Below are 13,738 nucleotides of genomic sequence, written 5' to 3'. Positions count from 1 at the left end.
ACTGGTTCCTTCCTTGGCTAAGTTTAGGCAGAACTTGGGCGTCACTCCACGCGCTCGATGGAACGGCTCACGGGCACGACGGCGGCAGAGAGCGCGCTCTGCGCCCCTCAGGCCACGGCGACGGTGCCGCAGCATGCATAAGGTAGAGGATGGCCACGCGGAGGCTTCGGGTGGCTTGGGCGATGTTGGACGGTGCCAAAAGGTGGTGCTGGTTCCTGCTGGCCGCCACGGGTGGCTCTGCCACCGCAGAAGCTGCCGGCGTCGGCGGGACACGTCACCACCGATGATGGTGCCCGTCCAAATGACCATGTGGCGCTCTAGATAAGGAGGGGGAACAGGGAGCAAGGCGCCACTGCAGTTATTGGCGAGATCGACGCCGTGCTCTGAAGAAAACGACACTGGCGGCGAAACAGAAACACTGAAACTCTGAATTTTCTGAATTTGAACAGGAACAGTGCATGCCAGGTGTTCGATGAAATGTTTTTGGCATGTGGAAATTTCTTCTGGAGCTGATATTTGGTGAGGTGACCTCTCAATGCACCTGGGGGCTGCCTGATTTATCCCAGAATTTTTGGAGAAGAAAATATTGAATTTCACCAAAAATGACAAATCTGGTCCAAACTTGCAGTGATCAAAACTTGAAAATTTTGAATTGTGGGATAGTGGATCTTGATGGATCTAGGTTGGGGGTGCTAAGGACTAGTAACAGGAGTTGGTTTGGGACCAAAACTCAAAAGAAATCAGGTACTTCCTTTGTAAATCACCTAGGTCCAAAATAAAAGACAGCAATTGTTTTGGGGATAAAATAAATAGAATAAAAATCAAAAATGGGTTGAACTAGCTGGGATTGGATATTAGACTTGACCCAAAGTAGAGGGAGAGGTTTTTGGAGAAAGTTTTAACATGAGGCATGGCAAAAGAGAGTGGTTGAAATAAAAGTAATAAATTGAAAAACTTTCCAAAATTAATTGTGATGGGTCAACACCAATGAAAAGCCCTCAATATCAAACATCAAGGTTGAGGATGACCCAAACATAAAATATTTGTCATAAGAGAACTTTTTTGAGAAGGAGAGTCTTTTAGAAAGATTTTTAAACAGCCTCCTTCAAATCAAATAAAGAATTTGCTAAAAACCAAATCAATTTTTTTTGGAGTGTCACAATTACCTTGACTATAGATAGTACAGAGTGGGCGAGTATTCTTATCTTGTTCACCAGTCTCTTAACCTCCGCACTATCTTCTTCTTCGTAGCTTCAGGGGCACCAGCTGGTGCGCTTCTTTAAAGGAGCGGAGGAAAATTCAGGAAGACCTTGTTGGATTGGGTCCGGAAGGACAACGTCTTCAATGTAGAACCACTCCAAGGGCCACACTTTGGATGCCTTCTTCGGAGTGCCGGACAGGTATCCTATTCCACCTATATGCCATACTTCGGCACTGCCCACCTCGAATACGGATCCCTTCTGGGAGCGGGGGACAAGACAGAAATATTTCCTCCATAGATCGAAATGGACCTTGCATCCTAGGAACAGCTCGCAAAGAGCAACAAAGCCTGCGATGTGTAGAATGGAGCCCAGCGTAAGGTTGTGCAGTTGGAGACCGTAATACTCCAGAAGACCCTTGAGGAAAGGCACTACAAGAAATATGTCAACTAGTGACCTTCTGTCGGTGACCCTAGAAGAATTGGTCATAGATCTATGACCATTTGAGAGCAATTGGTCAAAAGCTGTTCGGGGGGGCTCCAAACCCTAAACTATAACGACCATTTTGGTCAGAAAGGTCATAATTTCCTTACACGAAATGATCATAAAGCAGACAGCAGTGGTTCGCTGCCTTTTTCTAGCGGATCACGACCAATATAGATGGTCATAACCTTGTAAATTGTGGTGGGTTGCTATGACTAGGCGCCACCTCATCAGTTTTGCCTATGTGTCATGTCCATGTGTCAATTTTTGCCCTAGGTTATGAAGCAACCTATATTTCTGTCATTCCCAAAATTCCCAAAAAAAATCTCAAAAATTCCTTGGGTCATATCTTCATCAAATATGTAAAAAACCTTCCTTGCCTAGTTCAAAAATAATTCAACAATATTCATTTTCCTATTCTGTTCAGAACAACACTTTGTGAAGGAAGTGCTATTTATATATTCTTGATTGCCCTCAAAAAATTTCGGCACTATTTCCTATCCAAATCATTGCCTCATGACAAAATTCAGCTCCATTTGCCCAACAAGTTTTCCTCAGCAAATTTCCAACGTTTTTGTCCACCTAAAACTTTGTGAAAGAAGTACTAGCTATGCATATCCTAATGAGTTAAATTTTTGCCACATATTCTATATGCCTATGTAACTTACCTACACCAAATTTGAGCTCGGTTCATTTAGCCAATTTCTCTCACTAATTTTCCGAAGTTTTTGTCCAGAGAAGAGCATTGTGAAGGAAGTGCAATTTATATATTCTTGGTTGCCCTCAAAATTTTTGGGCACTCTTTCCTATCCAAATCATTGCCTCATGACAAAATTCAGCTCCATTTGCCCAGTAAATCTTCCTCGGCAAATTTCCAAAGTTTTCTTATTAGTCTCTTTCTTTCTCTCAATTGAAGAAGTAATTGGAAAATAAACAGCAAGTGAAATCAAAGTTGGGGATAAAGTAGCCAGAAGACATGGGAATAAAGGGATCATTTCCAGAAAAATTGTCCACCTAGAACCTTTGTGAAAGAAGTACTAGCTATGCATATCCTAATGAGTTGAATTTTTGCCACATATTCTATATGCCTATTTAAATTACCTACACCAAATTTGAGCTCATTTCATTTAGCCAATTTCCCTCACTAATTTTTCGAAGTTTCTATCCAGAGAAGAGCATTGTGAAGGAAGTACCACTTTGGCATGTCCAAATGGTATCCATTTTCTAAAGTGCTTTCCTATGCCCAGATAACCATCCTCCACCAAATTTCAGCTCAATCCAATCATTATTTTGAGCCCAGCTTCAACATTCCTATTTATGTCCAGTGTGATACTTTGCAAAGCAAGTACCACATAGGCTCCTCCTTTTGAGCTGAAATTTTTTGAAAACAATCTTCTTATTAACTGATCATCCCCAGCCAAAACTCATGCCCATTAGCCATGTGCATTTCCCACACCGCTAATCAAACACTTGGCTGCTAATTCATGTTTGAGCATAGATTGGTCTCCTCGTGAGAATCTTATGTTGTAATATTCTTCCTAGAACCTACCTGGGGAGTTCCCAACCCACTAGACATGCCTAGGCCGCCCAGAACGCATGGCAACGCCACGGTCACGCGGTGACCACGCAGTGGGCATGCGAGTTTACGCGCTTTAGAGTTGGGGCCCTCGGCCACTATCCAAACCTCGACATATCGCCACGAAACCATGTATTTCTGATCAAATAGGTACTTATGTAACTAGAAATGATTTTTGGAAAAAATAAGTAGCAAACTATAAGGCAGTTGTAGTTCAAATTTGACCCGCTTCCAGTTGAATCAGCGGAAATTTGTCTTTTTCACGAGATGTGGATCAAAACTTTTGACACCCAACCATTTTGTAAATTGTGCATTAAATATGTCCAAGTATTTTAGAAAATTGATTTGGTCCAATTTTGCAAACAAATATATGGTAGGTTCTTCACAAAAAAATCATTTTGGGCACTCAGAAAATGGAAAATGAATTTTTCATCCAATGAAAATGAAAACTTCCTTAGGCAACATTGCTTGCCATTCCAAGATGCACCCTTATGCACAATATAAGATCATTTGAACAAACTATGTCATGAACGTGGCAATAAGATTGAGTATTTTGGTTGAAACACTACTAGGAAAAGGCCTGCTAGTGGTGCACCAGTTTTGCCTACTAATGGCGCACTACTGGTGTGCCACTAGCACCACGCCACTAGTATTCCACTGGTGCGCCATTAGTATCTGGTATACTAATGGCGCACCACGCAGTGCGCCATTAGTATAGCCCAACATGTGCCATTAGTATGCCTCCCAGGGGGGCATATTTACCCATGTGCTTTGGCATACTAATGGCGCACTTTGGGTTGATGTGCCATTAGTATCCTTTCTACAGTGCGCCATTAGATTGCTGAGTGGTGCGCCATTAGTATGAATATTACGGATTTTTTTTCTTTTCTGATATTTGCACATGTTACAAAATATATTATTGGACAGAATATAGACACCACACAGCAACAGCAGATTCATCGAATACAATAGAAGATTAGTCTCCGAATACAATTCATCATATTCGTCTCTGAATTCAAAAGACCGAACAAAGATAGAACATTACAAGTCTCAAGACCGCGAGTAGCGAGTTTGTCTTCACATTACAAGTCGATATCGATCATCTAAACTACCATCACATAGAAGAGAGCTGCGGTCATCACGATGAGCATCATCACGATGAAACTGGTCTTCATCCGGTTCCTCCAATGCTCCCTCCTCTCTCCCGCTAGATAGCGCGCGTATCTAGATTCCACCTCTGCCCTAGTGGTGTACCCTTTGTAACTGTTACCACTAAAATGGTGAACCTGTCTCCAACACTCGTCCCAGTCGTCGTAGACTCCGGGAACCTTACCCTTGTACATGACATACGACTGCATCTCTATGCACAAGCCAAACAACAGACAATACATAAGAAATATATAAGTATGCAACAAAAGGATCGGAAGAGAAAAGCAAGACATTAATAGCACGATTCAAGGTCCTACTAATAAATAGCATCGATTACATCTAAGTTGAACGACTATCCAAACCAAAGAGACATACAAGTTCATTAAAGTTTAATTACAACATGAGCTAATCGATGTTTCAGAACTACAAATAGCATCACTACTTTCGACTCGACTCATGGGACCGGAGCGTGGATGAAGCCGCCGTATTTCGTGATGGTCATGAAGTCGCGGGCGTTGTCAGCCTGCATTTGTAGCGTTGTGTCTATCTCACTATTGGACGGTTGATATCTGATGTAGAACTGCCCCGAGGTACGAAGGACATCTTGATGGATGATTTCTGCAAACTTAGACTGGATGCGAAAGAATTCTTGTCGGAGGTTCGCGTCCTCGATTGCCGCCAAGCTTGCGGCCCAATCTTTGAGATTATTTGGTAGTAGAAGGTGATTATGGTCCCGTACGATCGCCCGCATGTGATGGAGGGCGTAGTAGGCATCCTTTTGACTGCCAGGCGGCTGCTTGACGCAGAGGAACATCGTATTATGGGTGAACACGTGCCTGCCGTACCTACGAACTGGCCTCTTAAAGGTGCCTCCAGATGTGGCATAGCCGGGGAGAGCATCATCAAGAACTTTCTTGATATTTGTGTAGTCTATCTTGGAGTCACGGTCCGGGTCAAAATACGTTGCCATGGAATATTTTGGGCTTAAGAGGATGAGTGTGCAATGTGTGTCACTACACATAACACGGAATGTTAGAAGAAGAAAAAGAATGATCGAAATCTAAGAAATCATATGTTACGGGGCGGTTAGGGGATGACTTACTCGGGAAAGTAAGGCACGAGGAAGTTATCCTTATCTGGGTTTGCCAGAATGACGCCTTCGAGGTGTGAACTCGCGACTTGCCGGTCCCTAGCACTGCCCAAGATCTTGGCACGCATGTAGAAGGGGTCGACTATCCCGATGTCCGGGGTCTCGTCTCTAATGATCCGCATCTCCATACTCAGCGAAAACAGCCGAACGAAGGTGTAGTGCAGCGGATGAAGGTTAAACATAGCAAAGATGTCATCAAACCGCAGGACGGTCGTACCCCCGATAGCGCTATCCACAAAGCCCTTACCCTCTGGCACCTTGGCCACGAAAACCGGGTATGCCACATCATTCTAGGAGAGACGCCGCTTCTCCAAAGAAAGAACACTGTCATGCAGACTCCGCATAGCACCGGTTGCAGCATTGAGCATATTTGTCGGTAGCATCACCCTACCCGCCACATGCACCCTCCTCGAGATATCCTTAGGTGAAGGTGGCCCGTCCTGAGCACAGATCGTACTCGATGCCGGCTGGCTCGCACAAGCGCCCTTGTTAGTCTTTCGTTTCCGTCCCTTCTTCTTGATCTGCTGTAATGGGATCGAGTTCTGCTCACAAACCGCCTTCTTGAGCGTGTTGGGGCTGATAATATTTCGCACCTTGGCTATCTGAGGCTAGGTGAAGGCGGCACCTGGAGGCGTCTCCTGAGAACTAAACGCCAGACGACGCCTGTTGCAATTGGGTTTCTCCGCCGTACCAGCTAGATCGCGGTCATCTTTTTCAGGGTCAGGTTCTTGAGAAGGAGGGCCGCAGAACTCGTCACCGTACCCATGTTCGGCAAAGTACTTACCGACATTGGTAAATGTATCATCGTCGTTGTCGTCGTTGTCCGGATCCTGTGCCATAGGGATGTCCGACATGTCCGGTAGCGTTGCGGCAGTCTTGCCATGGCTTGGCGCCGGCACGACTGGCGGTCTTGTCTGTGGGGTTGTGTCCCCCGCCCCCAAACGAATCTGGCTCTTCGGCCAAAGCAGGGGCCAGCTTACGCAGGCGCTGAGGGTCATCACATCATCTTCGTCGGCCCCAGCGGGTCGAATCGGAGGTAACAACTCGTCGCAGCCTGGTAGCAGCCAAACCAGTTCAACCCTATACAAGGTGGGTGGCATCGGATTACCGTGGAACACGCGGTTGCCCGGTTGAACGATTCTGCCCTTGGCGACATCGACCAACTCGCCACCCACGAAGTGCAGGAGAGTGCAAGGAACATCGGTGGTGCCCTGCAAAAACATGTAGGCATCAGGGATGCCCAGTCAAAGGCAAGGAGATGAAGTCATCGGCCGAGAGGCTTAGTTACCGTGATGCCGTCGAGCTCGGCTAATGTCGAGGCAACGCGAACGGCGGGCGTGCAACTGACGGAGGGGCCGCTTGCTGGTGAGGTGTCGGCTGGCGTACACCCGGGTGCATTAAGCTCCAATGCCCGTGCCGGCACTGGAGACATGAATACCGGCTCCGCCGGAGACACCAATGGCGTCACCTGCGCGTTGTGCGAGTAGCTAGTCGTGAAGCTGGGAACCAGCGGAGGCCCCTATTGGTTGCCCGCAATCCACGTCGTCAGCCCCTGAATCAAGGTAGGCACCATGGCGGTGAGCGTCGTTCCCAGTTGTTGCACTTGCTCTTGGACAATCTCCGGAATCCGTGCCACTTGTGCCTTGAGTGCTTCAACCTCGCGCGACTGGCTTTTCGAGCTGGTCTTTTCTCCTTTCTCCCACCAGCGGTATAGTATGATGACCATTTTGTGGACAAGCCTTTGCCGGCCACATGACCAGCTGACGATGGCTTACTGAGCTTATCCTTGTTTTTCATTACGTTCAATGCCCTATTTAAAGGGGTGTTAAAAGGGGAGCTCTAGGACGACCCCGTGCTACTGCTTTTAGTGTCCTGCGGAAGGAACGTGAACCATTTAGAAATATTGGGGATTAATTAGAATGCAACCATATGGAGCTAATTACGCGGGGTGTATTCCTTACCAGAACAAGCTCAAGCGCCCTGGTCTTTGGATCCGTGGTAAGCTCCTTTGTTACCGGGTCCTCTTTGTACCGGGCCCTGACAAAGTTCCTGGTCTATTTGTCACGGTATTTCTCGAAGCGGGGCGGTAGGACTTGCTCGGCATGCTCCGCATCCTCCTTGTCCCATATAGGCTCCGCCACTCTGTAACCGCCGGGACCGAGTTGGTGGACCCCTAAGTTCAACTGCCACATTTCTTTCCCCCACTGACTTGATTCGGAGGTTGCGCTGCTCTCGCACTTGATCTTGAACTCCTTGTAGTCATCTTCGCTGATCAAAGGATATTTCGCCTTGATCTTCTCATAACTATCACCTTTTTCAATCATTGCCTTCACCGTGCTTCTCCAAGTAGACAGGGCCATGCTCATCCTCGTGAGGGCGGCACTATTCACTTTATTCCCTGAGAGGCGTGTGTTTGCAAAGTCAGCGGGGAACTTGTATCGTTCGTGCAGCTTCGTGAAGAGGAAGTTGCGCAAATTCCCTCAGTCCTTATGCCTTAGGTTCTCGGTGTTGATCGAGACGGTGCTCCGGAGAATGAAACCGAGCTGAACCGAGTACCCCTTGAGTAATTCTTTGGGTGCCGTTCGATGCCCATCGGATTTCACTTCAGTAAATTCCTCCTTGACGGTGTCGAGCACGTTCAGGCACCGGTCCTTCCATTGCCTCTTCGGTTGGCTGCCATCTGTGCATGCGCCGCTATCATCAGTGGTGGCATCCTCGGCAGCACCATCAGTGCTGTCATCCCTGATGCCACTAGGGGTTGTGTAGTCTGGATCGGTGTCTTCCACGGCGTCCTCATAGCGGTGAGGTTTTTCCTCCATCTCCTGGGACAGCTCCCAGAATTGCTTGCCGCCCGAACCGTCGGCCTCATCGTTGTGGGCCATGTTTCGCTCTAAATAGGAAAAAAGTTTGGTCAAAAAGTTGGTTATTGTCAAGGAACAAGATCATGGTCTCATCATTTAGGGTTTGTCGACACCGAGGCATCCTAAAAGCTAAGCTTTTATCATTTAGGGTTTGTCGACGCCGAGGCACCCTAAAAGCCTAAACGTACATCATTTAGGTTCTCATCGACACCGAGGCACCCTAAAAGCCAAGGTATTATAATTTAGGGTTTGTCGACGCCGAGGCACCCTAAATGCTAAGTTAAGTTTTCATCATTTAGGGTTTATCAATGCCCAGGCACCCTAGGTTGACTGATATATATATATGTGTATCTTCTAATAATATACCCTATCAAGAAAAGGGAAGGAGAATTCTAAGTTGGGCCTAATCACTTGGCTCTATTGCCACCTATGGTTTAATGCAACAAGAATGGCGGGGCAGTTGATCCTACTTAATTAAGTACTAAGATACCTCGGCCCATGCATTAGTCGCAAGTACCCCATATGTCCTATTTTTAGCAAAGTCATGCTAAAATTCACGGAAAATTTCAGCATGACCTTTGCTAAAAATAGGACATATGGAGTACCCGAATTTGCCGGAACGGAAGTTAATCGACATTCCAGCAAACTCAAGGGCCTCTCGGGGTACCTGCAAAATCATTATCCCCGCGTAATGAAGTCACCAATGGGTCATTTCAGAAGATCACAAGTAGCATCATCACAAGATCACAAGTAGCATCATCACAAGATCACAAGTAGCATCATCACAAACTATGCCCTGACATAACTTTGTCACACTCTTGCTTTCTAACTTCAGATCAAGCACCATTTTATCACACCATCAAGTAGAGAAGAACACATACTGGAAAGAATGCATCAAGCTTACCCTGTAAATGCGCTACTACAATTCGGTCCTACTGAACATTGCTAAACAGACAGTCAGTTTCAAGTTTCCAAAACAAGGGTTCACTGCTCCTAATTAATTAAAAAGTCTACTAGGCATGATTGATCAGGAAACGACCACTGCTTCCGCAAAATTTGGTGTGTATCAATTAAACGGCCAACCCTATATCACAGGGACACCACAATTGGAATATCCAGTAATGGCAGGTTATAAATATGAAACCAGATACACAAGAGCAGGAACAACCTAGCTGCATATGTTGCACATCATGGGCAACAACAAAGAACAAGCAAATTTAAGCCACGAACTCATACCACAATATCTCAGATTCTTCAACTAAGCAAAACATGCATATTGTAATTGAGATAACTTTCGTTCCGGCAAACTGTACCTAACTCATGAGATCAACATGAGATAAATTGAGCGCATTAATTTGTTTGACTGACTGTAATGTGAATACATGAGCACATTAATTTGTTTGTCTGCATTTATATGGAGCAAAGAAATGGCAGATGTGGTCCTTGAAGGAGGAGGATTTGGGAGCGGTTAAGATGCTGCTGCCTATCTATGTATCTAGTGTAGGAATTGGGTACATACCTATCTAGAGTAAGAAATGGTCTATCTATGTTTGTTTGTGGAGAGGGAGGATATATAGCATACATATGTAGGTGAAACGAAGTGAGAATGAAATGAAAACGATGATAGATAGGTGCTTATATGAATTGAATTCTAGAGCCTACAGCTACAGGCCTAGAGATTGACAGACATGTAGTCAAAACTAAGTAATTCAGCTACTGGTTGTTGCTACCCTACCTAGGAATGGAATTTGAAGGTCCAGACCTACAAAACTTGTCCTCAACCCAATCCAATAGTAGAAACCAAAATCAAAATCCAAGCAAAGCAAAGCAATACAGCCCCCAAAATCAATGGGGATAGCATACAAAATCTTTGCTTACTAATACTGTCATATGACAGTGATGCCACACGAGGGATAAGAAATCGACCCGCCAGAATTAAAGTAAAGTAAAGAGCCAAGCAAACCTGAAAGTCAAGTAAACTGTGGCTAAAGATATATAAAACTCCATTGCAAATGTGCCATGTCAATAAAACAATTCATGGAAGTAAACTACTAGCAGGCTCAAAAGTCAAGTAAACTGAAGATTAATCTAACAAGCCTGACACCCTAGGTTGACTGATATATATGTGTATCTTCTAATAATATACCCTATCAAGAAAAGGGAAGGAGAATTCGAAGTTGGGCCTAATCACTTGGCTTTATTGCCACCTATGGTTTAATGCAGCAAGAATGGCGGGGCAGTTGATCCTACTTAATTAAGTACTAAGATACCTTGGCCCATGCATTAGCCGCAAGTACCCCATATGTCCTATTTTTAGCAAAGTCATGCTAAAATTCACGGAAAATTTCAGCATGACCTTTGCTGAAAATAGGACATATGGAGTACCCGAATTTGCCGGAACGGAAGTTAAGCGACATTCCGGCAAACTCAAGGGCCTCTCGGGGTACCTGCAAAATCATTATCGCCGCGTAATGAAGTCACCAATGGGTCATTTCAGAAGATCACAAGTAGCATCATCACAAGATCACAAGTAGCATCATCACAAGATTACAAGTAGCATCGTCACCAACTACGCCCTGACATAACTTTGTCACACTCTTGCTTTCTAACTTCAGATCAAGCACCATTTTATCACACCATCAAGTAGAGAAGAACACATACTGGAAAGAATGCATCAAGCTTACCCTGTAAATGCGCTACTACAATTCGGTCCTATTGAACATTGCTAAACAGCCAGTCAGTTTCAAGTTTCCAAAACAAGGGTTCACTGCTCCTAATTAATTAAAAAGTCTACTAGGCATGATTGATCAGGAAACGACCACTGCTTCCGCAAAATTTGGTGTGTATCAATTAAACGGCCAACCCTATATCGCAGGGACACCACAATTGGAATATCCAGTAATGGCAGGTTATAAATATGAAACCAGATACACAAGAGCAGGAACAATCTAGCTGCATATGTTGCACATCATGGGCAACAACAAAGAACAAGCAAATTTAAGCCACGAACTCATACCACAATATCTCAGATTCTTCAACTAAGCAAAACATGCATATTGTAATTGAGATAACTTTCGTTCCAGCAAACTGTACCTAACTCATGAGATCAACATGAGATAAATTGAGCACATTAATTTGTTTGACTGACTGTAATGTGAATATATGAGCACATTAATTTGTTTGTCTGCATTTATATGGAGCAAAGAAATGGCAGATGTGGTCCTTGAAGGAGGAGGATTTGGGAGCGGTTAAGCTGCTGCTGCCTATCTATGTATCTAGTGTAGGAATTGGGTACATACCTATCTAGAGTAAGAAATGGTCTATCTATGTTTGTTTGTGGAGAGGGAGGATATATAGCATACATATGTAGGTGAAACGAAGTGAGAATGAAATGAAAACGATGATAGATAGGTGCTTATATGAATTGAATTCTAGAGCCTACAGCTACAGGCCTAGAGATTGACAGACATGTAGTCAAAACTAAGTAATTCAGCTACTGGTTGTTGCTACCCTACCTAGGAATGGAATTTGAAGGTCCAGACCTACAAAACTTGTCCTCAACCCAATCCAATAGTAGAAACCAAAATCAAAATCCAAGCAAAGCAAAGCAATACAGCCCCCAAAATCAATGGGGATAGCATACAAAATCTTTGCTTACTAATACTGTCATATGACAGTGATGCCACACGAGGGATAAGAAATCGACCCGCCAGAATTAAAGTAAAGTAAAGAGCCAAGCAAACCTGAAAGTCAAGTAAACTGTGGCTAAAGATATATAAAACTCCATTGCAAATGTGCCATGTCAATAAAACAACTCATGGAAGTAAACTACTAGCAGGCTCAAAAGTCAAGTAAACTGAAGATTAATCTAACAAGCCTGACAGTAGCTAACTGTACCTAACTATACCTAACTGATGCTAACTGTACCTAACTGAATTTTTTTATGACAACTAACTGATGCTAACTGTACCTAACTGAATTTTTTTATGACAACTAACTGATGCTAACTGTACCTAACTGTACCTAACTGATGCTAACTGTACCTAACTGATGCTAACTGTCACAAAAATGATATTTTTATGACAAAATACATCATTATCAAGGCACATTATGGCCATTTTCTTACATGATGCTAACTGTACCTAACTGAATTTTTTGACAGTAGCTAACTATATATTTGGACAGTTAGTAATTTTTTAAGGCAGTGTTAATGAATTTGTCTGAACATTAGCTAACCGAATGTTTTGACAATACCTAACTGAATTTTTTGACAGTAGCTAACTTGTCCTCAGACCATTCAGCAAGCAGGGTTTGAATATCATCTAACTGAATTTGTCTGAACCCTAACTGAATTTTTTGACTGAATTTTTCTGAACCCTAACTGAACCCTAACTGAATTTGTCTGAACCCACGGTCGAGGGGAGGGAGGGAGGGAATGGGGAAGGGTGGAGAGGGACGAAGGAGGAAGGAGGAGAGGTACTTGGGCGGGCGCGGCCGATCGCTGGAGGGGTTCGGGTCGGGGTCGGCAAAGGGGTCAAGGTCAGGGTTCGACCTTGTCCCGGTCCTCGTAGTCGAAGAGGAAGACGGCGGCGGTCCTCCTAGGCGCCTCGGTTGGTCGTGGGGAGGCCGGCGGCCACATGCTTCGCGGGTCGGCGGCGGTCGTCGTCCTGCACCCCGTTCTCGGACTGAGGTAGAGGCGGCGCGGGGCAGGGGCCGACGCGGGGAGGCTGTCAGCGACGGCGAGGTCGCGGAGGCATCGGCGATGGCGCAGCTGCAGTCGTGGGGGTGCGGGGGCGCGAGGATGGCGGCGCACGTAGGGGCAGCGGCATCGTGGGTCGGGGCGCGGGGGGAAGTGGATCTGGCGAGAGGGAGGAACGAAGGGGTCGGGCGAGTTAGAGCTAGGGGGAAGATTACTAATGGCGCACCCCCAAGCGGTGCGCCATTAGTATGTTTTTTTTATAGCAGTGGCGCACCCCTGAGCGGTGCGCCATTAGAAATCTTTTTTCAGATAGCAAGGGCGCACCACCCTAGCGGTGCGCCATTAGTATGTTTTTTTATTATTTTTTGTTGCATCTAATAATTTTTAGAAAATGAATATGAATATGAAATAGTAATATTTTTTTATAAAAACAGTAATAATTTTTAAAAAAATATCATCAAATTTGTTATTTGAAAATATTTATGAATATGAAAAAATATCATCAAATTTGTTATTTGAAAATATCATCAAATTTGTTATTTGAAAATATAATCAAATTTATTATCCTCGGCGGCGGTGGAGCGGGCCGGGGAGGGTGCGGCGGGTCGGCAGCGGCGGTGG

The sequence above is a fragment of the Triticum dicoccoides genome, chromosome 1B (genome assembly GCF_002162155.2).
Source record: "Triticum dicoccoides isolate Atlit2015 ecotype Zavitan chromosome 1B, WEW_v2.0, whole genome shotgun sequence".
In the NCBI taxonomy this organism is placed as follows: Eukaryota; Viridiplantae; Streptophyta; class Magnoliopsida; order Poales; family Poaceae; genus Triticum; species Triticum dicoccoides.
Note: the sequence above shows the minus strand (reverse complement) of the source record.